This window comes from Macaca thibetana, chromosome 17, assembly GCF_024542745.1.
Source record: "Macaca thibetana thibetana isolate TM-01 chromosome 17, ASM2454274v1, whole genome shotgun sequence".
Lineage (NCBI taxonomy): Eukaryota > Metazoa > Chordata > Mammalia > Primates > Cercopithecidae > Macaca > Macaca thibetana.
In genome coordinates, this window is record NC_065594.1 from 13,359,965 (window position 1) to 13,385,820 (window position 25,856).

At 42.3% G+C, this 25,856-nt stretch overlaps 1 protein-coding gene and 2 long non-coding RNA genes across 5 annotated transcripts in view; 1 reads left to right on the forward strand and 2 right to left on the reverse strand.

Moving 5' to 3' along the window:
• The window catches only part of RFC3 (replication factor C subunit 3), a 666,103-nt gene that overhangs the window by 517,987 nt on the left and 122,260 nt on the right, over window positions 1-25,856 (forward strand). The window lies entirely within an intron of this gene.
• LOC126940325 (uncharacterized) lies at window positions 143-24,315 on the reverse strand. 2 transcript variants are annotated; one of them, XR_007720705.1, is made up of 4 exons: window positions 13,225-13,507; window positions 10,457-10,818; window positions 9,513-9,663; window positions 143-348 (listed from the first exon to the last, which is right to left on the reverse strand). It is a non-coding gene; the product is annotated as an uncharacterized LOC126940325 (long non-coding RNA). The 2 variants fall into 2 exon arrangements; XR_007720706.1 differs by lacking the exon at window positions 143-348 and adding an exon at window positions 24,228-24,315 and having other exon boundaries at window positions 9,381-9,663; window positions 13,225-13,465.
• LOC126940322 (uncharacterized) overlaps window positions 24,310-25,856 on the reverse strand; it is a 52,815-nt gene continuing 51,268 nt past the window's right edge. Inside the window, exon 6 of the long non-coding RNA XR_007720701.1 lies at window positions 24,310-24,471. This is a non-coding gene — a long non-coding RNA (uncharacterized LOC126940322). The remainder of the gene's footprint in view (window positions 24,472-25,856) is intronic.

A 25,856-nucleotide genomic window follows, 5' to 3' on the forward strand; every position in this document is an offset into this window, starting at 1 on the left:
AAGCAAAAAAAAAGCTCCCTGTTGTAATACATAATCTCACACTTAGACAGCTTAAAACAGCACTATTTTGCAGAGAACTGCACCCTAATGTCATCACAGTGGAAATACCTTGACCTGGAAGCACTAACATAGTGATTGTGGTGCTTCCTCTTACCAAGACATTAAATAGGAGCTCCTGTTTAATGGGCAAGGTCCTCAATACCCAGATGGCATTCCAGCTAACAGCCAACCTGCCCCAAACTGTAAAGTTGGCAAAGCCTGGCTTTCGTGGCTCCTAATGCAACTTGGTATTGCTTCTTTTTTCCTCAATTTCACGTCTTCTGTAGGAAGGTAGGAATTTTCCAGTGTCTGGAGAGAAAAGACAGTAATGAGCCCCTGTTGCCCTTGAAAGAGTTACTTGATCAGGCAATTTTGCCTAGACTGAATCGGAGAGAGGGACCCCAAAGTCGAATTTTTCATAGTGGTATTCCAGACATTTTGGAAGGGGAATTAGCAGTGAGAGACCGAGTAGTGCCCCAATGTCTCTTATATCATGTTATTCAAATCATACTTCCATGCTGCCTATATGTAAAGCCAGTTCTGATAACTCATCAGTTGAAGCAGACACTGCCATTTCCTATATTGAGAAATTTTCTAGCAGGTTTGGTCACTTTCCAGTGACGGGATATGTAAGAATAAATTAGACAGAAGTGACAATTAGAGTCAGGTTTCTGAGGATTGCCTGGCCAATAAGAACTCCCAAACAAATCATGAGTAGAAAAACTGCTTCACTTGGAAAATAGTAAGGACTCTCACCATATGATAGTGTGCTTTATTGAATGAAAATTTACTTATATATTTGAAATGAAACTCTTCATGTTAATATGAGATAGTCCAGATGTGAGCAAGTCCCATTGAAACTCCACGGACACAATCAAAGAAAAAGTGGAGGGCAGCATCTTTGATCAAAACATCAGTATCTTTAAATGTGTCTCTAAACCTTACCTGGTACATATATCAAAGCTTTCATACTCATCAAGTCAAGAAATATTGATTGAGTGCGTGCTAGGATGGAAAAAAGAGAAAGTGGGAAGCAGAAAAGAAAGAGGAAAAGCATAAGCAAAAGAAAAAGCAGGAGAAAGAGGAGGGAAAAGAAGGAAATGAAAGAAGAAGAGAAGCAAAGGAAGAAGGAAGAGGAGGACAGAAGAAGAGAAAGAAAAGATAGAGGAAGAGAAAGGAAAGGGAGATGAGACAAGGAAGATGTGGAGAAGAAAGGGAAGAAGAAGGAACAATTTTTAAAAAGTGGAAATTGCCTTCAGCTTCACTAAGCACCATTATTGTGACTGTTTTCTCCGTCACTTGTCACTTGCCTGTCACCCTGCCTTCATGTGTTGTTATTCCCTGGGCACACTTAGTTTTTCTAGAACTTTCCCTATTTAGTTCCAAAAGTAGCCAACTCTCAGAGTGGTTTTAACCAAGGGTCTAGTTACTTCCCCTCCTGGAAATGTGTGCAGTGTCCTCTTTATAACTTACTGTGGTGATGCAGCAAAAGACATTTTGCTCCCAGATTTTATTTTGGTTTTGAGTGTGTTGAATTTTGATAACTTTGTCATCAAGCATAACTAAGAAAATAATGTAATTAAGGAGTACATAGCACAGGTGAAGCATAATTATTTGGACTCCCAGAAAATCAGCTCTAGAAGCAAAGCTGCAACTTGAGGGAGGATTAGTAAACCATGTGTCATCCGCCTCTGAGGTAGAGATGCTGCCATCTGCACTGGGCGGAATCCAAGCAAACAACTAGCCAGCCAGGAAGCTAAATGCAGGAACAATGGGGATGCAACCCCAGAAACACATCTGATCCCTTGAGTAGCCAAGTTAATTCCATAAATGGTTAGAGTTGATAGGCATTCGGAGAAACATAAAAAATGAAAAGTTCAACCTGGATGGAATTGGAGACTATTATTTGAAGTGAAGTAACTCAGGAATGGAAAAAGCAAACATTATATGTTCTCACTCATAATTGGGAGCTGAGCTATGAGGATGCAAAGGCATGAGAATGATACAATGGACTTTGGGGACTCAGGGAGAAGGGTGAGATAAAAGGCTATACATTGGGTAGAGTGTACACTGCTTGGGTGATGGGTACACCAAAATCTCAGAAATCACCACTAAAGAACTTATTCATGTGACCAAACACCACCTGTTTCCCAAAACCCTATTAAATTAAAAAATATATTTTTATAAAGGAGAGAAAAAAATGAATAGTTCAATTTTTTCTCCTGCCAGCTGGTCTCCTACTTTGACCCTCTCTCACAAGAAAATTTAAAGCATGGCCTACAATAAAATAGTAATTAGGGAAGTAAAGTTATCTGGTCAACAATGTATATAGCTCAAGAGCAGGAGCTTGCACAATACATGGCATAAAATAACTGTTCAATTAAATAAGTGTTGGGCTGTTAAGTCTAGACCAACCTGGAACTGCAATGGAGATTGACTCCGAAATAGACCTGACCCAGAGGTTACAAATGGTTCTGAGATTTTTCTCCACTAAAACCAGGGAATTTTAGAAGCTGGTTCAGAACCCCAGTTCACGGGGAACAGCCCCACAGAAGGTGAGTAGACAGAGTTGAGACAGGTAAGATCCCAGTGTGTGTTTGCCAGCAGACAGGATTAACATTTGTGTCAAAGTGTAAGTAGAAACTTGCTTCAGTTTATGCAAATTGCAGACATACAAGGAATACAGAAAAAGAACAGAGCACCGGGTGTCTTTGGGGGTGTATTTTGAAGGCTCCTTGTGTATGATGTAAATGAGTTTTCCTTTGTATTTTGATCTTTATTTCACCTAGAAACAAAAATGCCTTTTTATTTGGCTTGTTTATAATTTTTAAACTTATTTTGAAAATATTTTATAATATTTAAAACAGTATATAATATAATGAGGACTCTCTGCCTCTTGCTGCAAAAATAATTAATAATACTTGGCAGTTAATGACACTTTTCATCATTAAATCTCTTTGTAGACATTAATTAAGGGAAAGATACTTCATCTTTTTAAATTTGCTGTTATCCTGGTATCACTGCATTTCATGAATATCAGTTGCAATGAGAAGTAAAATATGTAGTATTGAAAGCACAAATCTACCAAGGCTTTGCTGGATAGGTAAAAATAAGCCTTTGTGTGCTTTCTGTTGTACTTTGTCCCTTCAATTACATTCGTAAGTAATTTTTACTCATGGCTCTATCTTAAAGTCTATTTTTTATTGTTGATTACAATTCCTGTGATATTGTATTTTAAAAACCAAATATTTTATAATGTATTTTGAATTATTCAAATGTAAAACTTCGTGAATAAAGGCACCAAAGGTACTCAAGTTTGTCAGAAAATAGTCCAATTGGCAAAGTCAGTCTAGACCCTGCTTTTCTCCCCTGGAAAGTAGAGGATTTATCAGGAGAGGGGATCCTTTCGGTCTTCCTTCTTCCTCACTTGAAAGGTACAAAATCTTGTTCATCTCCAGGGCCAGACTTAGCCTTATTTCATTGCCCTTCTTCCTTCAGAAGACTCTCCCCATTTGTTTCTGATGTCTGAAAATCTTAAGATAATCCTTATTCTACCTCCTCCTTGGCATATAAAATAGCTGCCAGCAGGCCAGGACCCTCAGCATCTTCCATTGTTTTCAGCTTCACCTGTGTTTACCTCCTTCAGTTCTGTCTTGGAGCCTCAATCCCCTCCCCTCCAGCTCAGTCCTCCACCAAAACTTGGTGCTTCCCTGGTGTTCCCCCAGTAATCAACTTGTTTTTTACATTTTTCTTTAACTTTGTCCTCCTTTCTGACTTCTTTCTCACAGGAATTCTTTAAAGTAAATGGCATGTGTTGTATGCATCCTTTCTAAGTATCATCCCATCCTTCTCTTTTTGTTGAAGGCTACTTCTTGTGCAAAAGTAGCGTTCTACAAGAATAATGCCATAGTCCATTTGCATTGCTCCAAAGGAACACCTGAGCCTGGGTAATTGATAAAGAAGACAGGCTTATTCGGCTCACAGTTCTGTTCTGCAGGCTGTACAAGAAACATGGCACCAGCATCTGCTTCTAATGAGGAGCTCAGGCTGCCCCCTCATGGTGGAAGGTGAAGCAAAGCCAGCATGTACTGAGATCACATGGTGAGAAAGGAAGCAAGGGGTTGGGGAGGTGCCAGGCTCTTTTTCACAACAGGCACTGGCAGGAACAAATAGAGCAAGAACTGACTCATTATGGTGAGGATGACACCACACCATTCATGAGGCTTCTACTCCCATGACCCAGATACCTCTCATTAGGCCCCACCTCCAACACTGGGGATCAAATGTCAACATGACGTTAGGAGGGTCAAATATGCAAACTATAGCAACTAGCCTACATCGTTGTCTGCATTTTCGCTTCTCCCAGCCCTCATAACTTTGTGAACTATGACCTTGCCATCCTGCCAAGAAAACTAGTGATCAACTCAGTGTCAACTCAATGGGTGCCTTCCACTCAACGTCTCTTTCCTGGGCTTCTTCAATATTGCCCTTTGCTGGTCCTCCCCATACCTGTAGAATGTTCCTTTTGAGTGTTTTTCTCATCTCACTGAATGTTAGTGTTTCCAATCATTCTTCTTTGTGAGTTCTAACTGCCTTCTATCTTTCTGGGGAACTTCATTTATCTTAGGTATCAACCAACGTCCTACAACCACAGGTTGAACATGTTATACTCCATGAGGCTCTATCTTTCACACCCTGTTTCTTCTGCCTGTGTTGTCATTCATTCCTAGACAGTCTAAAGAATTTCTTATCAATCTTCAAGACTCAGGTCAAGGAGAATTCTTAAATGCCCTTTCTTCTTTTCTACTCTTCCGCCAACTCACCCCTAAGAGAATGAGTTACTCTCTCCTCGTACTCTCATGACATCTTATATGTATTTTTATGTATGTGTGGATGAGTGTGTGTGTGTGTGTTTTATTTATCGATATCTCAAGATTTCTTAGGGGAAGGGACTCCAGCTAGGTGATCTTTGCATTCCAAGCACATAGAAGAGTCAAACCAAGAGGACTGTTTCAGATTAGAGGATGGGAGAGAATAGCAATGTGGATTCAGTTCAAGGTTACTTTTTCTTTGTTTTACTCCAAAAGCAGCTAATGAGCATTGCATAAGATATAAATCAGGGAGGGGTGCTGGGAACAAATGCAGCTCCCACTGATTCTCTTTGAAGCTTACAATAGTATGCCCAAAGTTGGTGGTATTGACAAGTCACTAAAGTGAGACATATACCATATCAGAAAACCTGAGAACTGTAGCTTTGCTGCCTTTTATAGCCACAGTCATATCAGTAGCCAGAAAAATCGTATACCGCTATATAAGAAATCAATTTTGCAACTCAAATGAGTGAGCCCCATCCAGCTTAAAGACCAAGTTCCCTAAGCTCAAAAGACTTACCACGTCAGCACTGGGTCAAACCTCCCTTATTTACACTTATGCTTTAAGGGCCTAGGAATTTTCTACTATGTCTACTTCAGAATTTCTCATGGCCAAAACAAGCCTATATGAATTTCATAAATTTTTTTTTTTTTTTTTTTTGGAGACGGAGTCTCGCTCTGTTGCCCGGGCTGGAGTGCAGTGGCCGGATCTCAGCTCACTGCAAGCTCCGCCTCCCGGGTTTACGCCATTCTCCTGCCTCAGCCTCCCAAGTAGCTGGGACTACAGGCGCCCGCCACCTCGCCCGGCTAGTTTTTTGTATTTTTTTAGTAGAGACGGGGTTTCACCGTGTTAGCCAGGATGGTCTCGATCTCCTGACCTCGTGATCCGCCCGTCTCGGCCTCCCAAAGTGCTGGGATTACAGGCTTGAGCCACCGCGCCCGGCCTGAATTTCATAAATATTTAATGAATATATTGGTGAGTAAATGACCTCTTGGTTAAAATAAAGCATTGACTGTGTAATTCACTACCCAGTCACCCACTGACAGTGGGGGCAAGACAGCTTCACTGAGTATGACTAGCAAAAATTTCTCATCACAGATTATTTGAGATGAGCAGTTATCCGAGTCAACCCAGGAGGATGAGTCACAAAGACTTGTTGAGTTCGGATAATGGAGTCCAATTGCTCTATTTCCCACTGTAATTCCGATATTATACTCTGTTTTAAACTGCTTCCCATCTAGTTGAAAAAGGTAGTAACATGAATGATGATTTATTCTGATTCCATTAAGAAACTCCTTTATGAAGGATCTGAGAATAGAGTGGATGAATGTATGTGTGTACGTACGTGTGTTATTCAGGGTTCTCTAGAGGGACAGAACTAACAGGATATATGTATATACAAAAGGGAGTTTATTAAGGAGAACTCACTCACATGATCACAAGGTCAAGTCCCACAGTAGGCCGTCTGCAAGTTGAGGAGCAAGGAAGCCAATGGTGGATCTGTCTGAGTCCCAAAACCTCAAAAGTAGGGAAGCTGTCAGTGCAGCCTTCAGTCTGTGGCCAAAGACCTGAAAGCCCCTGGCAAACCACTGATGTAAGTCCAAGTGTACAAAACTGAAGAACATGGAGTCTGATGTTCGAGGGCAGGAACCATCTAGCATGGGAGAAAGATGGAGGCTGGAAGACTCAGCAACTCTGCTCTTCCATCTTTCCCTGCCTGCTTTATCCTAGCCACACTGGCAGCTGATTAGATGATGCCCACCCAGATTGAGGGTGGGTCTGCCTGTCCCAGTCCACTGACTCAAATGTTAATCTCCTTTGGCAACACCCTCACAGACATACCTAGGAACAATACTTTGCATCCTTCAATCCAATCAAGTTGACACTCAATATTAACCATCACAGTATGCAAATTCATTCAGAGAAACTCAGTATTCATTCTGTTTCGATTGAACTTTGTATCCTAAGAACTCTATTTTCAATAGTATCACTTTGCCTATGAAATAGTAGTATATCTACAGTGAGGATTTAATAACAACTTGGCTGATTGTCTCTAAAGATACAAGAGAAATATAATTCCCTAAGTAGCAAAGGTTTCTGTGTGCCAAAAATTACAAAAGATTATTCTTTGGACTCAGGAGCTTATAAATGTGTAGATGAGGCAAAATATTATGACAACATACACAAAACATCATGAAGCATACATGAAACATTAGGAAAGAGTATATTGAATCATGTGCTCAGTTATGTGATTCAAATCAAATGCTGTAGAATAGGGATGGTATGAGAATGACATGGTCAGCACATAATTAGAGGAGCAGCAGGTCCTTTGAAGTCAGTTCTAGGTTTAAGTTCTGCCTCTGTGCATTAACTTGCACTGTAAGCAAGCTTTAAAAGACCTCTCTATGCCTCAGCTTCCTTATCAGTAGAGTTGATTCATCTATTCTATTGACTTGCCAGTTCTGCCCAGAGTTTTCTTCCATGCAGTGCTGGCATCAGAGTAGGTGAGGCAACATGAATACATAAATACTTAATTTGTTTATAATGCTTATGGTGAAATCAGAGGAAGATGCACATTCTGCCTCCCAAAGAGGTTCTTATACACTTGGGCTCATCCCAACTCCAATATGCAAAATCTATAGTCACTCCCTTCAAAATCTGCTATTTTGTCTGTCATTCAAACTCCTCCCAAACTCAAGTCTCAATCTTCCCCAGTGGTGGGTGAATGTGATAGCATGTTATTCCTTGTTGATTACTATTTGTTTTTTACTTTCAAGTGTAAAATTATGACCATGATGCATGGTCCTGTGAAGACTGGGGAAGATTTTTCCAGGATAAGAAGCAGTAAGTACAAAGCTCTGAGGCAGAAAAAAGCAGGGATATGTTCAAGAGAGAGGGAAGTGGGGCTGGTAAACCTGGGACATAGTGAGTGAGGGGGACAGTGATGGGAGATCTGATAGGCAGGCAGCAGTCAGATCACAAAGGCTACGTTAGGAGCTATGTGTTTCTTCCAAGAGTAAAGCCAAGCCATTGTAGGCTTAAGGTAGTGAGGGTGATGCGATTAGACTCATGATTCAAGGCGCATTCTCATGCTGGATCTTTATAACAGAACCAGAAAGAAAGCATGCAGACAAATCAGGAGGCTATTTCCATATTCCAAGCTGGAGATGATGGTGCTTAAACTAAAGTTGTTTGAACAAAAAGGAAGAACTTGATTAAATATGGATTTCTAACAAGCATGACAGATTTAAGGAATAGAAGAGCCAGTGTAGCTGAGGAAGTGAGAAGAATGATGGGAAGGTGAGGTCTGAGAGGTAACTTAAGAATCACATCAAAGAAGCCAATTTAAGGAACTTGCTGCCAATAATTTGGAATAATTTGTTGTCAAATCGGGGGAGGGGTAGGCGGGCAACGGGAAAGAGATAAACTAAAGATGACTCATTTCCAAGTTTGAGGTCAGAGCAAATTAGTAACTGGCATGACCATTTACTGAGATGAGGAACTCCTAGGGAAGAATCATTGTTGAAAGGTGAAATTTGGAGTTTTGTGGTAGGCATAAGATAATAATAGTAGCTACTCTGTATGATTTTTGGGCCAACTAAATGATCAAATACAAATAAAGAGCTTCCCCCAACAACCTTGCACATAATAATAACCCAAAAATATTGATTGTTACTTTCCTTATCTACAGTATTATTCACAAGACTGTCATCATCAACACAAAAGTTCCCCAAAGGGGCAGCCTCATTTTTTCCATGACCTCCCTATCCCATCACTTGTGGACACCAACAGTGTATGACGCATTCGGTGAAAAAACAAAAAAGTGTCTGGTTGGCTTCTCTCTCATGCACATGCAATCAATTATTTTTTGAATGGAAAGGAAGTGAAGCAGAAGTAAATGAAATTTACAAAGCCCCTATGCATCTGATTTTATTTTCCGTGAAGATTAAGAGTTTTTCACAGACGGATTACATTCTTTCCATCATTAGTTAAGCCCATCTTAGGAAACATTCTATTCAGGAAAATATCTGAGAAAGGCAGTCAATTTGGTTATGCAAAGAGCTTTGCTTTATATAAAATCAGAGTATCTGTTTAAAAGAAATTACAGATGGAAGTGGAAAGTTAGAAATCTCCCATCTCCCTCCACATCTGCCCTCGTATCTGCCCCCACCACTACCTCTAGATAATAAACAATCACCCTCTCCACACATTCATATGCTGAAAAAGGAGCATCAACATAAAAAACAGTTGCCGAGCAGAACACATAGCTTTCATTTGCCCTCAGGATAAAAATGCACCAGGACACCTTCTGTGAGATGGCTGAGGGGAAGCAATTATTTAGATCCACACTTTTTATCAACATCCCTGAAGCAGAAAGCAAAATGAATAACCAGTAAATAGATGTCACTCCCAGACAATGTGCCTCTAAAAATAAAAGCTAAAAGGACAAACATCTGTCTCGAGGTTGGTCTTGGATTTTCCTGGACAGAGGGTAGGCAGAGGTGAATGTAGTTGGCCATTCTCATGAAGAGCAGGGAAGCAAGGAAAAGCTAGAGAAGTGCTGCTGCAACATTCTAAAAGCTAATGGCTCTTCAGAATACCTGCACACTGCATGAGACCTCCCAGACTTTCCCTGGATGACGGTCATTTGATCATCCATTTGGGTGTGCGGGATGAATTTTTCAGGATGATTCCAGTGCATCTGAAATCTTAGGTCTTCATATGCTTGACACAGGCTGATCATTTATCTTCCTGCAAGAAGTCAAATTTATCATTTTTAATTGACAAGAAAAGTCTGAATTCAGTCAAAGCCAAATGTGAGAAGGACTGAGAGTCATTGAAAATGCTACTAGGAAAGGTCTGTTTCCCAAACGGGCATTTTGCCCTTAAGGAAGCACAAATGAGGCAGGCATATTTGGGAATGTTTGTTTCTTTACACAAATGCACATTTTTTCTCTATCACCTGTGCATCATATGAAGTGACATTTCCTCTGGTAATTGTGCATTTTCTTTCAGCAGCAGAGGAAATTTTCATGTGAAAGGCACGTAACTGTCAGCCCATGAAGTAGAGCTTTTCAGGAAGCTTAATCCTGGATGCCCAGAGCCTGAATTTGGTTCCTGAGGGTCATATGAGGGTCAACAAGAACATTTCTTGTTCTTTAGATAAGAATGCATATCCCAAGCATAGTTTTTTTTCATTAAAAAAACTAGCATGAAACTTAGAAGTTCCAAACCACAAATATCCCAACACTTAAACCTAGGGCATCAAACTAACCAGCAGCAAAAGGAAATAAGGTTGAAAACAGCCCCGGAAGGCCATTCATCCACAGCTGCACAATGATGCTCTGCAAATCACGGCAACAATAGGGCAAGAAGGGATGGAGATAATTTTCATATTTGAGATATAGGATTGAATATACGCATGTGAATACAGACAAAGATGTAGGGTTGGATACAGCAAGACACAGTGGAGATTAAGCAAAGAAAATACATTAAGAAATCTTTTTTTAATTAGAGAAAAAGTTATTCATGTTAAAGTGTTAACCTGTGTCAAGCCTTTTTCCAGGGAGCTGATGTTGCCAATCTTCTTACTTATAATCACACCAATCTGGTGCAATAAAATCTCCAGAATGCCTGCTTGTGTATTGTTCAGTTGAGAGGAATGTGTTATGCATGCTTCAGTACTGAACTACGGGTTTGTTTAAAGCTGTAAATAGTTTTGTGTTCATATTATCACTTTTAAGAAGGAGAAGAAAAAGATCAAATAGGCTCCTGTCTCCAAATCCTGTCTGTGGTGATCGTCTCCCAAAGTTTTGTACACATGACTCTTCTTTGAAGTCACAGAACTTGATCCCAGGTTCCTCCTCTTCGGCAAAATGACCTGTGGCCATAAATGATATCAGGAATCTAACAAAAGAGAGACAAAAAAGACAGCCATGACATGTCCTCTAGACTCTCCCTGGCCAATGATGGTCGCTGTCTACGCTCCGATTCAGAGCCTGGGTACACGGAAGGAAATCACACAATTGCAGGATCTCACAATTTTCTCAAAGACTTTCTAGTCCACAGGGCCAGGGCCAGTGTCAGGGTAGACAGAGGCAAAGATATGCATCCTTCATGAGCATGTATACCCTCTCATTGTAAATTATGGCCAAGTGAGAGTCATTCAGGGAGACATAGGGGAAAGGGACTTACATCCTTGCTCCTGTAGACCTACATGAGCTCTCCGAGGAGCAGGTGATGGGAGCTGCTGTGTTATTTTATAGCTGAAGTCACATGTCACATGTCCTTGCTCTGTCCCCTGTTAACAGCAAAGATCCTGTCAAATGCGTTCAGTAAGGGATTAGTAAACTAGAACTGACACACACAGGTCTGGACCCATAGGGTCTTTAATAGAACCCTGTAGTTCATTCATCTACCTTTAGGAAGAGCTGTAGCGACATCACCAGCATTGTTTTCTTAAAATAAGGAAAGTAGGGGTATGTGGGAGGAGGAAGAGGAGCAGAAAAGATAACTATTGGGTACTGGGCTTAATACCCGGGTGATGAAATAATCTGTATGACAAACCCGCATGATGTGTTTATCTATATAATAAACTTTCACATGTACCCCCAAACCTAAAATAAAAGTTAAAAAATATATAAATAAGGGAAATATCTTCAGGATGTGTCTGTGACTTTTAATCCATGTGTTTTCTGTTTTGTAAGAACTCATTGTGCTGAAGTCCAGCTCTGTGACACTGAAGGTCACCAGGTCCCATGCTGGCTTTGACTGAATGACTCCCCTGGGAAGTCCCTTGTTTACTGTATTTGTATTAAGCCACCAAGAACTTGAGTAACCGGTTTCCGAGGAGAACATATATCCTGAATCAGTTCCTGGACATTTGTTTTGAGGTCTTGTAAGGGAAACTGAAGGGAATTGTGTGTTGAACGGGATGGCTTAGACCTGCTCAACTTCTGAGAATTGAGGTAAGTGCCTGACGTCAGCGTGATTTCTGTTTAGCACAAGTGGGAGTTTTAGTGAAACTGATCTTTGAGATAATGAATTTAAATGACTGAACTAAGGTGTCCCTTTCAAAAGTATATATTTGAATTCATATTTTTTTTGTGGCTGTGCACATCACTGCTAGAAGTTCGCATTTAACTTGGGTAATATTTGCAGACTGACAGGGGGCAGATGGGAGCTAGCTGCCAAGTGAGAAAATCCACCTGCTTGCCAGTTGGAGCGTGATAGGAAGCAAACAACCCTGATAGAGACTCTATTTCTAGGCACACTGACAGAGCATTCAGCGAAGTGTTACCACACTTTGCTTCATCTAGATCATCAGGGCAAACCTAAAACTCTATCAGGAGAGAAACCAGACTCTTCCAAGAAGATTGAGGGAACCAGGGACGCAGAGCATCCTCCCTACTCGGGTCCCTATTGCTATGGTAAAGGAGGAGAGGAAAGACAGATAAAGTGAGGAGGCTATTCCAGAAACTAAGTGTGAAATGGGGTGGTAAGACATTGCCTTGAGGCATTGCTGACACAATCAGACATTCGAGTCTAGTCTGAAGGACATAAGACCAGGGAGACCTTGATATGCAGAGCATGCTACCTGAGCTTGGAACCCTTCCAGAGAGAGCCCCCCAAACTCTGTAGAATGTAACTAGCAAGTCAAAGCCTCCTTTGTGCCAAATATCTATGTTCCTGCTCCCTACTGCTCTACTTGCTACTCCACAGCAAAATGTCCAAGAAAATTCGATCTTCCTCTTTGCTCTCCAGCCCTAATCCTGGCCTTCAGTTTTTTTTGTTTGTTTGTTTGTTTCTGTTTATCAAAGGAGTGGAATGCATCAGGCAAGAAAGTACCTACCTGCTACACCTTATACACTTTCTTCCTGCTTAGCTTAAACCTGTGAGTGCTGTAGCCAGTGAGGTGCATCTCATTAAATGGATGAACCTAGACTTGGGGTGTATGGCAATCCACACACAACACTGAAAAATCTGGGTATGGAACAATTGCCTGAGAAAACAGGGTAGGACAGCCTAACCCATGTGCTCATGCTTGCTCACCCAGGACTTCAAATGTCCCTGTGCCTCACTGGGCAAGCCCATGGCCAGGGTGAAGGATATGGAGAGGTGCCCCCATGGGAATGTATATCCTAGAGTGTTGTGGATGCTGGGTGCTGAGGCACCTCAAGGACTGTTTTACCCTAAGCCACAAGAGGCTGTGTCCTGGAATGCCCGGCAAAGTTCTTCCTTGAGTTTGGTCAAAAACCATGCATTCCAAGCAAGCTGCACTCGGGAAGTCAAGTGTGGTTTTATGGCACTTACCGATTTCCAGTGTGACTCATTTGTCTCAGCGACTGGACATCTGTGTCCACAGAATGGAGGGCACCCAGCCATGTGTGGGGATGTTCTGATGAAGTTTGGAATTTGTGCAACACATTTTTCATGCTCAGCTGAATTATCAGTAGAAAGCAAGATGCTGCCTAATGAACATCTCAGAAAGCACAGGATCCACTTTCCTGGGATAGTGAGTGACTAAGCATTTTACTCTTGCCTATTATTATAGCTGAAAAGATACAGAGATGACATTGTATAAGGTGCATTAGCATCTTACTGTTGAATTGCCTTTTTATTTTAACCCTTCCAGAACCCTTCTTCTACTTTCTCATTGTGCCTTGACAACTTTCTTGTGGGCAAGGAAGTCTGGTATGATATAACTTTCAATGGAGAAAAATCACACACAGATGGGTTTAGACTTGCTTTATGGTCCCATTACTTCAGTTGGTCTGTGTATCAGAGACACCTTGGCAGAAAATTGGGACAAGTTAAGGCTAATAAATGGAATTATTACAAAGTCATGAGCAAGGGGTAGGAAGATCACAGGAGACAGTGCAAGAGGCCAGAGCTGATAAAGGCAGTTCCTGTTTCCATCCTAGGCTTGATAGGGGAAGGAAGAGGTAGCAGATACCCAAAGCGCTGACATAGAATTATGCATTTCAGTCAAGGGGTGCAACCAGCCTAAAGTAACCCTTATAAAGAACCCAGGGGAATAAATACCCAATCTAACTTTCCGCCATACCCCTTCTAGCCTGCTGTTTGTGTCCCCCTCCCCGATGGCTACTCCCATCACCACCGCCGCTGACCAAATGCAACTGAAAGCCAGAAGACAAAAAAGCCTATTAATGGAGTTCAAAGAATGGAGTCCCTGGGGAGAAATGGAGCCATTTCTAGAAAGGTAGACACTTCAAAATATAGCCTACAGAGTCAGCCTTAGAAATAGTCAGGCCTTCTGGTTGCCATTTCATCTGTCATTCATTGTTATCACCTGGATAACTAAAGACGGGCACATTATAAAGAATCCACTCCACCTTTGCTGGTGACTGAATGACAAGATTCCCTGGAGTAATCCTGGCAAAGGTGTGCTTCTTCCTTCAATTCAATGCAATTCAGAAAGCATGTTTGAGTTCTGTAAAGTGAGCTACATGGTGTTTAAATTCTTGTGAACGATGTGCCAATTAATACAATGCTGCCTTTTCTTACTATTCCCCAAAATATTTACTATACCTGATCTCATCCCCAACACACAGACGCATGCACACATACACATACACCAGGCATAGGCATACAAGTCTACACACATAAGCATGTAGGCACACAGAAGCATGTGCACACGGGCACAGGCACACAGTGGCAGTCACACACATGCACGCAGGCACATGCATGAGGGCTGGGAATGAAGCACAGCTTGTGTTTCTGGCTCAGATGTCACAAAGTTAATTTTAGTTGGAAAACTCCTTGACAGACTTCCAGGAAAATACCACTCAGAACAGCAGAGCTCATGTTAACATCTGTCTGCTGTTTTCTCAGTGACATCCAATGCCAATCTTTAAGTTTCTGATTCTCAAAGCTTTCTCTGAAATTAGTCACCTTGATGAAGCTCATGATGATATCGAAGCAGCTGTTACTAAAAGGAATTGCTACATTTTTGGTGGCGGTGGTGGTGGTCAGGAAGTAAATAAGTATATGGAAGAATAGATAGATGAGTAGATGGATGGTTGGATGGATGGATGGATGGATGGATGAGTGCAGGGATAGTGGATTGATGAATGAGTAGAGGGATGATGGATAAATAGATGAGTGGAGAGATGATGAATTGATGGATGAGTAGAGGGATGATGGATGAATGGATGGGTGGATGGATGGGTATGTGGATAGACGGATGGGTAGATAAAAGGATGTATGGATGAGTGGAGTGATGGATGGAGGGATGGATTAATGGGTGAATGGATGAGTGGAGGGAGGATGGATTGATGAATGAGTAGAGGGATGATGGATGGATGGTTGGATGAGTGGAGGGATGGATGGATGGATAAGTGGAAAGCATGTATGGATGAGTGACTTTGGATGGATGGATGGGTGGATGGATGGAGAGTTTTAGAAAGAAGACTTTTTTTCTGTTTTTTGAGACAGATTCTTGCTTTGTCACCCAGGCTGGAGTGCAGTGGCATGATCTCGGCTCACTGCAACCTCTGCCTCCCGGATTCCTCTTGCCTCAGCCTCCTGAGTAGCTGGGATTATAGGCATGTGCCACCACACCCAGCAATTTTTTGAATTTTTAGTAGTGACAGCATTTCACCATGTTTGTCAGGCTGGTCTCGAACTCCCAACCTCGTGATCCACCTGCCTCGGCCTCCCACAGTGCTAGGATTACAGGTGTAAGCCACCGCATCCGGCCAAAGGAAGACGATTCTATAAGAATTAATAAGAGGGAAGAATTTACCTAACACTTGCCTCCTTACTTTTGGTGAAAAGAAGCCTGAGGCAAAGACGTGTCTGTCTATCACCACTGCATTCAGAGAAGGTATATATCATAAGAGTTCAGAACACAGGCTCTAGATTCAGAGTCTTGGATTTGAATCCTGGACTTAACAACACTTACTAGCTGTGGGACCTAATCTGTGCCTCTGCAGTGCTGTCTCTCTGCAAGGAATTGCTTATCCCACTGCATAGTTGGCTTGCTCTGCTAGTGATAACAGGAATACAATGGAAAGGACAATTACCTTAGGCCCTGAAGGGGTATCCAAGGGAGAGAATACAGTCATTTGTTGTTAGTTTCTGTTTCTGGTTGGGCCAGTAAAGCCCCTTCCTCATCCCTCTTTTTCACTTATCACTAGAGACAGAAACTAAAAATCATGACTTCAGACTGCTAAAAGGCTAAAACAAAACAAAACAGAACAACAACAACAACAACAAAATAAGGCAGGTTGGACAAGCTTGCTGGTATTACAGGGATGAAGATTACCCCATAATACCCAAATATAGTTGTCTGAAAAAATTCTAAAAATGAAATCATGCCCAGGCACAAATTTCTCAGAAAAAAAATTGATATAGGAATTACAGTCAAATATTTATGACTGGATTGGTTAGAAAATAAAATAATCTTTAAAATAATTTTATCACTTATGAATTTTATATATATATGGAAGCAAATTGTATTTAGAACTTAGAAGTTAGAAACCCAGCAGCTCAGGCATTGCCTGACCTTGAGCAATTTCCTTAACTTCTCTAAGCCTGTTCCAGGTGGTGCAAACTGGTTATGCTTTGGCTAAAACTGTCCAGCAGATTCGATTCCTTTGGGTCACAAATTGTTTTAAGCACATGTGAACCACGATTTTAAAGTTGGGAGATTCCATCAAAGCATCTCAATTTCTAATTTTGTTGGAAAATTAAGAAGATCCAGCAACAATGGGCCCATATTCCCACACGGCACCCATTGGGTGAAACCGAGTCAGGGCTGCCCCCTGTAGACTGGGCCAGGTCTCCATAAACCCTTCCACTTTCTATGGTCTACTGCCCACTTTCTCTTCAATGTCACCTGCTGGATCTCAAAATCCTTGGAGTTGTAATCTCTGCTGTCATATATAAAAAGAAAAATAATGTCTGAGTTGAGGTTGTTATGAAAAATAAATAAAATCAAGTCAGTGAAGGGCCCAACACATGCATGACACATCATAGCAATGGAATACGAGTCATCTCCTTTCTCTCCACTGATCATGTATTCATTCAACAAATGCTAAGTGCTCACTATGTGCCAACAATGTGCTAAGTGCTAGAAATGAAAAGGCAAATATGGCATGGAGCCTGCCCGTGCAAAAGTTTTGCATTCCTGTGAAGGGAGATAGACTTATAAGCAAAGACCCATCTGAGCAGGCGACTCCATCTTTCCAACCTGAGATGCTTCTTGCAGGGGATCTAAAAGAGTAAAGAGAATTTGGAGGAGTATGTAAATGATTCCTTTAAAAATACTGCTCAAGGTAATGAGGCATGCTCTAACCTGGGATAAGGGAGTCTCCTTAGCTGGTTTTCCAAATCTATTCATTTTACCAAATTAGACACGTTCTTGTAAATTTCATTTACATTTGACACTAGAATGGGCAATTACAGGTCTTACACGGCAAGATCAGGGCACCTTGAAGGAACACCTGGATCCTACTTCACTGACTGCAAAGAGACTAAAATAAAACCTTGTCACCCTAGTCAGCTGGAGGCGATGAAAAAAAATGGAATCATAAAAGCCCAGAATATTAATTCCACCTCAGTCTTCCTTTTAATATCAAGCATCCCTGGATTTGGGTTTGCAGAAATTCACATTGCTGTGTCACATAAGCTAGAATCTCCCAGAGGGGCACAGAGAGCTGTGAGGCACATTCATCATACATCAGCATTACACAATGCATGGCACAGCGTCAGTGCTGAAGTTATAACATGCCCTGTGCTCCACTCCCTCCCCTATTTCTCTATCCTAAGGCTGACTTCCGCCTACTCATCACCATGGCTGTTATTCTTCCTTATTCTTCTCAAAATCTGCGATTTCATCATTTTACCCCTTTTCTACAGGCTTCTGAGATCAGTTTGTTCATTTGTGTAGCTGGCCCCAGTAACAAAGCTAAAACTTCTATATTCACTGGATTTCCAGAATGTGAATGTTGGATCTTAAACCTTATGCTCAAATAACATATTTTTTATTTAAAAAAATCATTGCGGCGTAGAAGAAAAAATACACGGCTTTGAGGCCAAATAGATCCAAGTCCAAATCCTTGCTCTCTCAGTTATTAACTCAGTGACAAAGGACCCAGCCTCTCTGAACAGTTTTCCCAAATGTTATAGAATTTATGGTAAAAATAAAGAATAAACTGCATGAGATCACCAGAAGTCCTAACACATAGCAGGCACTCATCAGGATACTTGTCCATCATCATAGAATAAGGTGTGATTATTGGTTTTACATGTAATAACCTCCCCTCATATGCTGCCTAATGTAAAGGCACTTGGCGAGGTGATTTCACATGTACCCCTGATCTTTACAAGAAACTATTTACTATTTGAGAAACGTTTGCTTGGGGAGATTAAGTAAGTGCTTTGTGTGAATTAACCTATTTGATTCTCATGACAGCTTATTATTATCTTTATTTGATAAATGAGAAAACTAAAGCATAAAGAGTTCAGGCAACTGGCCCCAGGTCATAGTGAGTAAGTGGTGGAAATGACATTCAGTCCCCGTCTGGTTCCAAAAGCATGATCTTAATGAGAAGGTCATTAAGAGCATAAGGTCATTCAATAGCAGATTTTGAGAAGAATGAAAGCACAGCCATGGTGATAAGTTGGCAGAAGTCAGCAAGGGAGAAGATAACCAAGCCAGGACTACCTCATCCCTAACACACTCACACACATCCCACCCGCCCCCCTCCCACGCACACATACACTCAGAACACACACATGCACACACTGGTACACAGAGTCTCCCCAGTGCTTTAGAATGGGTCTGAGTATGACTCGACCCAGGAACTGCGAGTCCCAGACCAGGTGAATCTGGGGGCATTATTGTCTAGGACCCTATAGAGCACCCCACCATGACTACCACATTAAACCTCTCTAAGACTTCGGCATAACTGACCCAAATCCTGAAATACTTCTAGAACTCAGCAGACCTCATCCATACCAACCCCTGAAATGGAAGAGCTATGTGCTGTACATATATATTTTTATCTCCCTTCTCCCAACATGCTTTATATTCATTCACAGACATCTTAGGGAAGCAAATGTTGAAATGGGAAACCCAACCTTATAAATTGTGCTGCAGTTCCACCAAACAGCCGGTCACTCATCACACATTGATAAGAAAGTCCCATGATAGTATTGAATGTCCTAGAGTCCCACTGGAATTTCACGTGGTGCAGAGATTGGGGAAATGGTCTGCCATGAGGGAGAGAAGGGACCCTGTGTGCCACAGAATTCTGAGGAGCCAGGACATATGGTAGAGGAGAGAGATGCAGCAGGGAAAGAGGACAGAAGTTGAAAACATTTCTCCTCATTGGTAATCACTCATTTCAGCAGTATTTTAACCCAAGAATGTGATCTCCTGATATAAACAAGGCAGAGTCATCTTTGTCAGGTGATTTGAGGAATAGTGAGAATGTGCACCTGGCCTGTTCCAATAGCCCATTCTCACTGGTGTTCACATGTCACAGCTAGATCATCTTGTTAGGCCTTCTGCTTTTATTTTTTGAGATGAATTTTTTTATTATTATTATTTTTTGAGATGGAGTCCTGCTCTGTCTCCCAGGCTGGAGTGCAGTGGCAGGATCTCAGCTCACTGCAACTTCTGCCTCCCAGATTCATGCAATTCTCCTGCCTCAGCCTCCCAAGTAGCTGGAACTACAGGCACATGCCACTACACCCGGCTAATTTTTGTAATTTTAGCAGAGACAGGGTTTCACCATATTGGTCAGGCTGGTCTCAAACTCCTGACCTTAGGTGATCCACCCACCTCAGCCTCCCAAAGTGCTGAGATTATAGGTGTGAGCCACCATGCCAGGCCTTAGGCCTCCTTCTTTTGCAAAAGCACTGCCTTCTTCATTGAGAGGATGGTAGTTGGAGGGATTACCATCTATGTGTAATTAAAAGGCAAAACAAGAGTCACAGAAGACATACAGCAATAGAAGATCATGCTTCTGAAAATGTCAACAAAAATTCAAAGCTGCAGCCTCATCGAAGCCCTCTCCCATCCTCACCATGCCCTGCAGCCTCTTCCCAACTCACTAGCATTGGCCCCTCCAGGTCCCCTTACTTCACACGGTTGAGATCTCAAGGGAGAATTTGGCACTTGTCCACCCTTGGATAGGCATGTCTATACAACATAGCATTTTTGTTATCTGGGAACCCTGACAGGTCTAAGAGGGGACAAAGCCTTGTGATAAGAAAATCAGGGAGATGGGGTGGATTTTCTTGAGTCAGATTGTTGCAGCCACAGTTTGCTTAGCTACCACTCTCCCTGTCTGTAGGCTAGTCTTACATGCCTGATGGCTCTAGCATGTTCCTTTGCTATTTGTTTGGGCGATTACATAAAGCAGGCAGCACTTCTGCAGTTTGGGTGGAAGCGGAGAGGAAGCTGACCCTCCTGGTCCATTCTTCCCCTAGCTCCCATTCTTCCGTGGGAACCAGCAATGCAGAATGATTTGTATAGGACATATCTGAGGCTGTCTTGAGCTACTGTTTTCACTAAAACATTACTGCAAATTCACTTGCCTGCTTAGCTTCAGGAATTGAAATGGGATGGTAGGGTAAGTGAGAAGCAGGAGACGCAAGCTCACTCACACAAGCCTGGCCTGGGAGAGGTGCCCAGGCATGGAGGGGAGCTGAGCACAGTGGTTTACATGGGGAGCACAGTAAGAAAGGGGTGCGAGGAGGTAGCAAACTGGCCGGGGCCCTGGGGACACCTCTGCACTAGAATCTAAAGAAAAAATGGTTTAATCCACCTTGGGCAGATTGTGGTTAGTAACCCAAAACTCCTCAGCCAATATATGCATGCTGAAAGTCACTGGAGTTTTGATCTCCAGCAACATTCTAAAAATTGCTTTAGTTTGTTCGTTTTGTATTGTTTTAGGAAATAAGCTATCAAGGCCTGAGAACATACGGGTTTCTTTCCTTCTTGCTCTGTAAGCCCAGCAATGTTACCGAGATCACGAAGTGACACATCATGGCGCCTCCTAACTCACACTGGAGCAGCTTTCTCTAAAGCCGGCCGTCTTCCGCCAGCTCGGTGTCTGGGCATGGACACAAGGTCTTGGGGATGTGATTAATGATCAGCAGACAGTCTGCTCTTCAGGTGACTCTCTGTTCAGCCTGGGAAGAAGCTGAGGAGAGAGGTGTGAGAGTTGCCCAGGGTTGGGGGTATGATAGGGGCCAAGGTCCTCCATGGGGTGTTGCCCACCTGCCGTCTGCTCTCAGAGCCCAGAGCTGCACCAGTCACAGTGAGCTGGGTGCTGTGTGAGCTCAGGGTTGCGCTGTCTAGGGAGATTTTCATCTGCCCTCCCCACCTTCACTACTTACCCTGACTTGCTTTTGTGGACTGGGTAGGGAGGGTGTGCAGAGGCACGGGAGTAACCAGCGAGGTTAAGTCCTCTCAAGGGAGACTCCTGGGTTCAGGGAAGCCTGCAGAGGGCTCTGTCTGGAAGCCCAAACAGCCATAGGAATCTGCCCTCCCCTCTTCCACCTCAAGCCTTCTTTAGCAAAATTCTCCCCATCCCTGAAGCTCAAACTGGTCAGTGGACCACCAGCCTTGAGACCACCTGAGAGCCTGATGGAAACACAAAAGTGCAGGCCCCACCTGGACCGGCTGCATCAGGATGTGCATTTTGTAAGATCCCCATGTGATTCACACGCACTTCGCACACTTTACATTTGAGAAACAGCAGCTCTAAATGATCTTCTGATATAAATGGGACAGTCATTTTTGTCTCATGAATGGAAGCAGAAACACAAACTCACCCCCACCCTGCCCCAAATTACTTTTCTCACTAGTATCAGAACATCAGTTAGAGATTCACGCTTTTAGATCATCAATCCTCTTCTAAACAGGTCTGTTTTGTACTAAAATTCAAATGTTCTAAATGGTCTATTTTGTAGTAAAATTCAAGTGTTCCAGGCCAGGTGCGGTGGTTGACGCCTGTAATCCTAGCACTTTGGGAGGCCGAGGCCGGTGAATCACCTGTGATGAGTTCGAGACCAGCCTGGCTAACATGGAGAAACTCTGTCTCTACTAAAAATTCAAAAATTAGCCAGGCGTGGTGGTGCACACCTGCAATCCCAGCTACTCAGGAGGCTGAGGCAGGAGAATCACTTGAACCGGGGAGGTGGAGGTTGCAGTGAGCCGAGATCAAGCCATTGCACTGCAGCCTGGGTGACAGAGCAGGACTGCATCTCAAAAAATAATAATAATAAAAATTCATACGTTCCTCCCTCCTTGGGAGGGAGAACATATGGGATCCCTCAGTAACGAGGTTAAAATTTTTTTTTATTGAGCTCATATTAGGTGCCACATATACGAGATGCCTGGGGCAAATGTGTTTAGTGTCAATGAATTCCTTTTCCCTGGAGACAAGAAAGCCAAGTGTTAGGAGAACGGCAGCCTTCTTTTTGGGGGGAAGGATTATTCAAGGGACAGAAGAGGGAACACACAGGACAAACAAGTGTGACCTTCCACTCCATCCTGAAGAAACTTATCTCTCAGAGCTTTCCAAGTTGTTTAGATGATGCTTCCATTTCCATTCAAAATCATCCTCTGTCATTTCAACCTGACGGGAAAAGCCAGTCACATTTTGAAGACAGGATGTCTGGGTACATGTTTATTTTGAGAAGGAAACGAACCTCAGCAGATTCATTCTGCAAGAAAGAAGTGAGTCCTGGCTCTGCATACTGAATCAGTGAGCAATACCTCAAAAGTGGAAAGTTTAAACTCTCCAAAGAATGGGCAGTGGGCTCAGCTTATTTATTTTGTCCCAGGAAACAGCACGGCACCGGGTATGTCAGAACTGCAGAGGCGACACCGTAATAAACAAAATCTCTTCTCCAGGCTCTGACTTTGTTTGGGTACCCATGAATGGATAGGATCTATTTCAGTTCCTAAAATGTATGATGCAGGATGACTTGTTTGTATTTGCCTTTCATTTTCACTGTAACTGAATGAGATCATCCTTCGGGTACTAAGGTAGAATCATCTTTGTGACTTAATAATGGTAATAATCACAGAGACCAAGTCATTACTCTCTGCCAGGTATTGTGACCCATGCTTTTCAAGTTGGGAGACAATGTCCTATGGGTTACTCACATTGCTGCGAGTGATTCAAGCAGAGGCATTGACTGCCTTTGTTCTGGATTATTTTTTTCAAAATGTTTGTATATACCGAACAGCTTTGCAAGATTGATACAGTGTCTCCCTCCAAAGCTAGGAGTATGTGTACTTACTGTCCAGTACAATAAACATAATGTCTCACTCTGGAGCAACGGACAGTATGGTTACCGCCTGTTAAAAAGTATTCTGTTTTCCTAAGTTCAGCATTCTTCTGTAACAGAGCCTGTCATGTGTACAGGTCTTTCCTTGCCTTTTTGTGTTGCCCTGCGGGAACTGGGGCTTGGGGACTAGTACAAGAGAATGCTGATACTCTGGCTTCTGCTTTTGCTGTGAATAACAAAGTCCTTTGTCTCTGGCACAAGGCTCTCATGCCTTCTGCCAGTGTCCTGTAACTGTGGCAGGCTAACTCATGAGATTGCAAGTGGGATTAAAATCTCAGATCCTTCCTACTTCTTGATAAAAACAATATCCCATTTCATCCTCTGAAAAACCTTAGGAAAGTACTATCATTTTCACAACATGGAATCATAGATGTTATCACTAAACTATATTGACACGACCATAGGGGGTCATAGGACTGAAATTCCATCCAGAGAGAGACCTTAGTTTCTATGAAGTATTGTCTTTTTACACTTGTTAAAATTGAAAATACTTCTGAGACAGGGATTCTTTTATTATTATTATTATTATTTTATTTTTTTATTTTTTGAGACGGAGTCTCACTCTGTCACCCAGGCTGGAGTGCAGTGGCGCGATCTCGGCTCACTGCAAACTCCGCCTCCCAGGTTCACGACATTCTCCTGCCTCAGCCTCCTGAGTAGCTGGGACTACAGGCGTCCGCCACCGCGCCCGGCTAATTTTTTGTATTTTTAGTAGGGATGGAGTTTCAACGTGTTAGCCAGGATGGTCTCAATCTCCTCACCTTGTGATCCGCCCGCCTCGGCCTCCCACAGTGCTGAGATTACAGGCGTGAGCCACCACGCCTGGCCCTGAGACGGGGATTCTAAGTTAGGATACTAAATTAGCACCTCCAACTCCTTAGTACGTCTTAAACATAAAAGGTGGGACTAAAAAGTAGGATGCTGGAAGGGAACAGAGGGTTACAGAAAGGAGGGATGGAAGATATACTTTTACTTACTTATTTTTGACTATGGCTGGCCCCAGCAATGCCCAATTCTCTTTATCAAGGTGAGCAGAAAGGGTTTCATTAGTCCATAGACAGGGCTCCTTTGTAGTGTGAACTGAGAAGGGAATTCATCTACCTCTTCCCAGAGACAGCTCCGTTCTTGGCCGTTCCACTGGCATGGTGCGTGTCATGATGTGTCACTTCATCTGCAACACCTGGAAGCCACAGTTCTCTGAGGTGCTGGCATAAATGGAATCTGCCAGAAGACATGACCATTAGGACTTACTATTTCAAATAGGCTGATCGGCCTAATGCTTTCCTAAAATCCAGTACAGGAACACTTCTGCACAGATGCAGGGAGGCAAGGTAATGAGGAGCTTAAACATTGGTCATATCTCTCACTTCCAGGCCATAAACATAGCGCCCAAGGTGAATGGGGAGTCAAGCCTACATTTATTTATTCATTCAAAGAACATTTAATTTCCAGAAGTGCTTTGGTACAGAATTCAAAGATGACTGAGATTCAGACATTTATCCCACCTAAAACTTTACAATTTAACAGCAAAAATAAAACAGGTACTCCAATAATAAAATATACCCAACTAGGGAACAGATAGCATAAAATTAGATAAACTATGACCTGTCAGAACTCAGATCAGAAAGTAATCACATCAGGCTGGGGGCTCAGGACCTGGTCTTTTTTAGAGGGTGGATAGGGTTTTCAAGGGCAAGGGTGAGGAGGTGAGCCATTTTGAGACAATGTCAGCAATTGATGGGACCTGTTTGTGGGGAAAGTAAGTAGCCAGAATTGGCCGGAGCATAAAGTACAGGAAGGTTCTTAGTGAGGAACGAGGCTGGAAAGCAGGCTGGGATCAGACGGAGGAACACCATGAATGCCAGATGAAAGATTCATGGCTTTATTCCAGAAGGACCCAGGAAGCATTAAATGTAGGTTGCCCGGGGCAGGGAACATCAGCAGATGTTTCAGAAACTAAAGGCACCTGAGAAGCCAATGTTCTCATCTATAAAATCAAACCCTGGAAAGAGGCCTCAGGTCAGACATCAACGATACGCAGACTTATTATTTGCTAAACAGAAAGACAGGAGTTGTTCTTTTCAGTTGTTGAAGGGTGGTGACCAGCTTTTGTACATCATTCACTTGGAGATTACTTAGTATCTTAGCATCCAGTTTCAAATGACATTAACCAAGCATCGGTTATAGTCTTACGTGGGTTTTTTGGCCCCTTCACAGAAGAATTAACAGCACTTCAACTACCCACTATGTAACACAGAGTCAGGCACCAAGTAGATGCTCAATAAATATTTGTTTAATAAATTACATTTAATAAAGCATAAAAATAAATGGGTGTCTCCAATAAGTCAAGACCAGATGCTACCTAATGTCTGCAACAGTTATAAAAAGTTAGCAAATCTTTTCACTCTGTTTTTGGTTTAATGTCTTTGTTGAGGGCTAATTTTTTAACAGTATGGCTATAAATACAATTTTTTTCAGCAAATTTTTGACTACAGCATTTAATATCAGAAAGCCAAGCTCAGCTAACACTTCCATGTGCCTGAGACATCAATGCCAGACATATTGGCCTCATTTAAACAAACAATAATTAACCTAGTCACACAAAT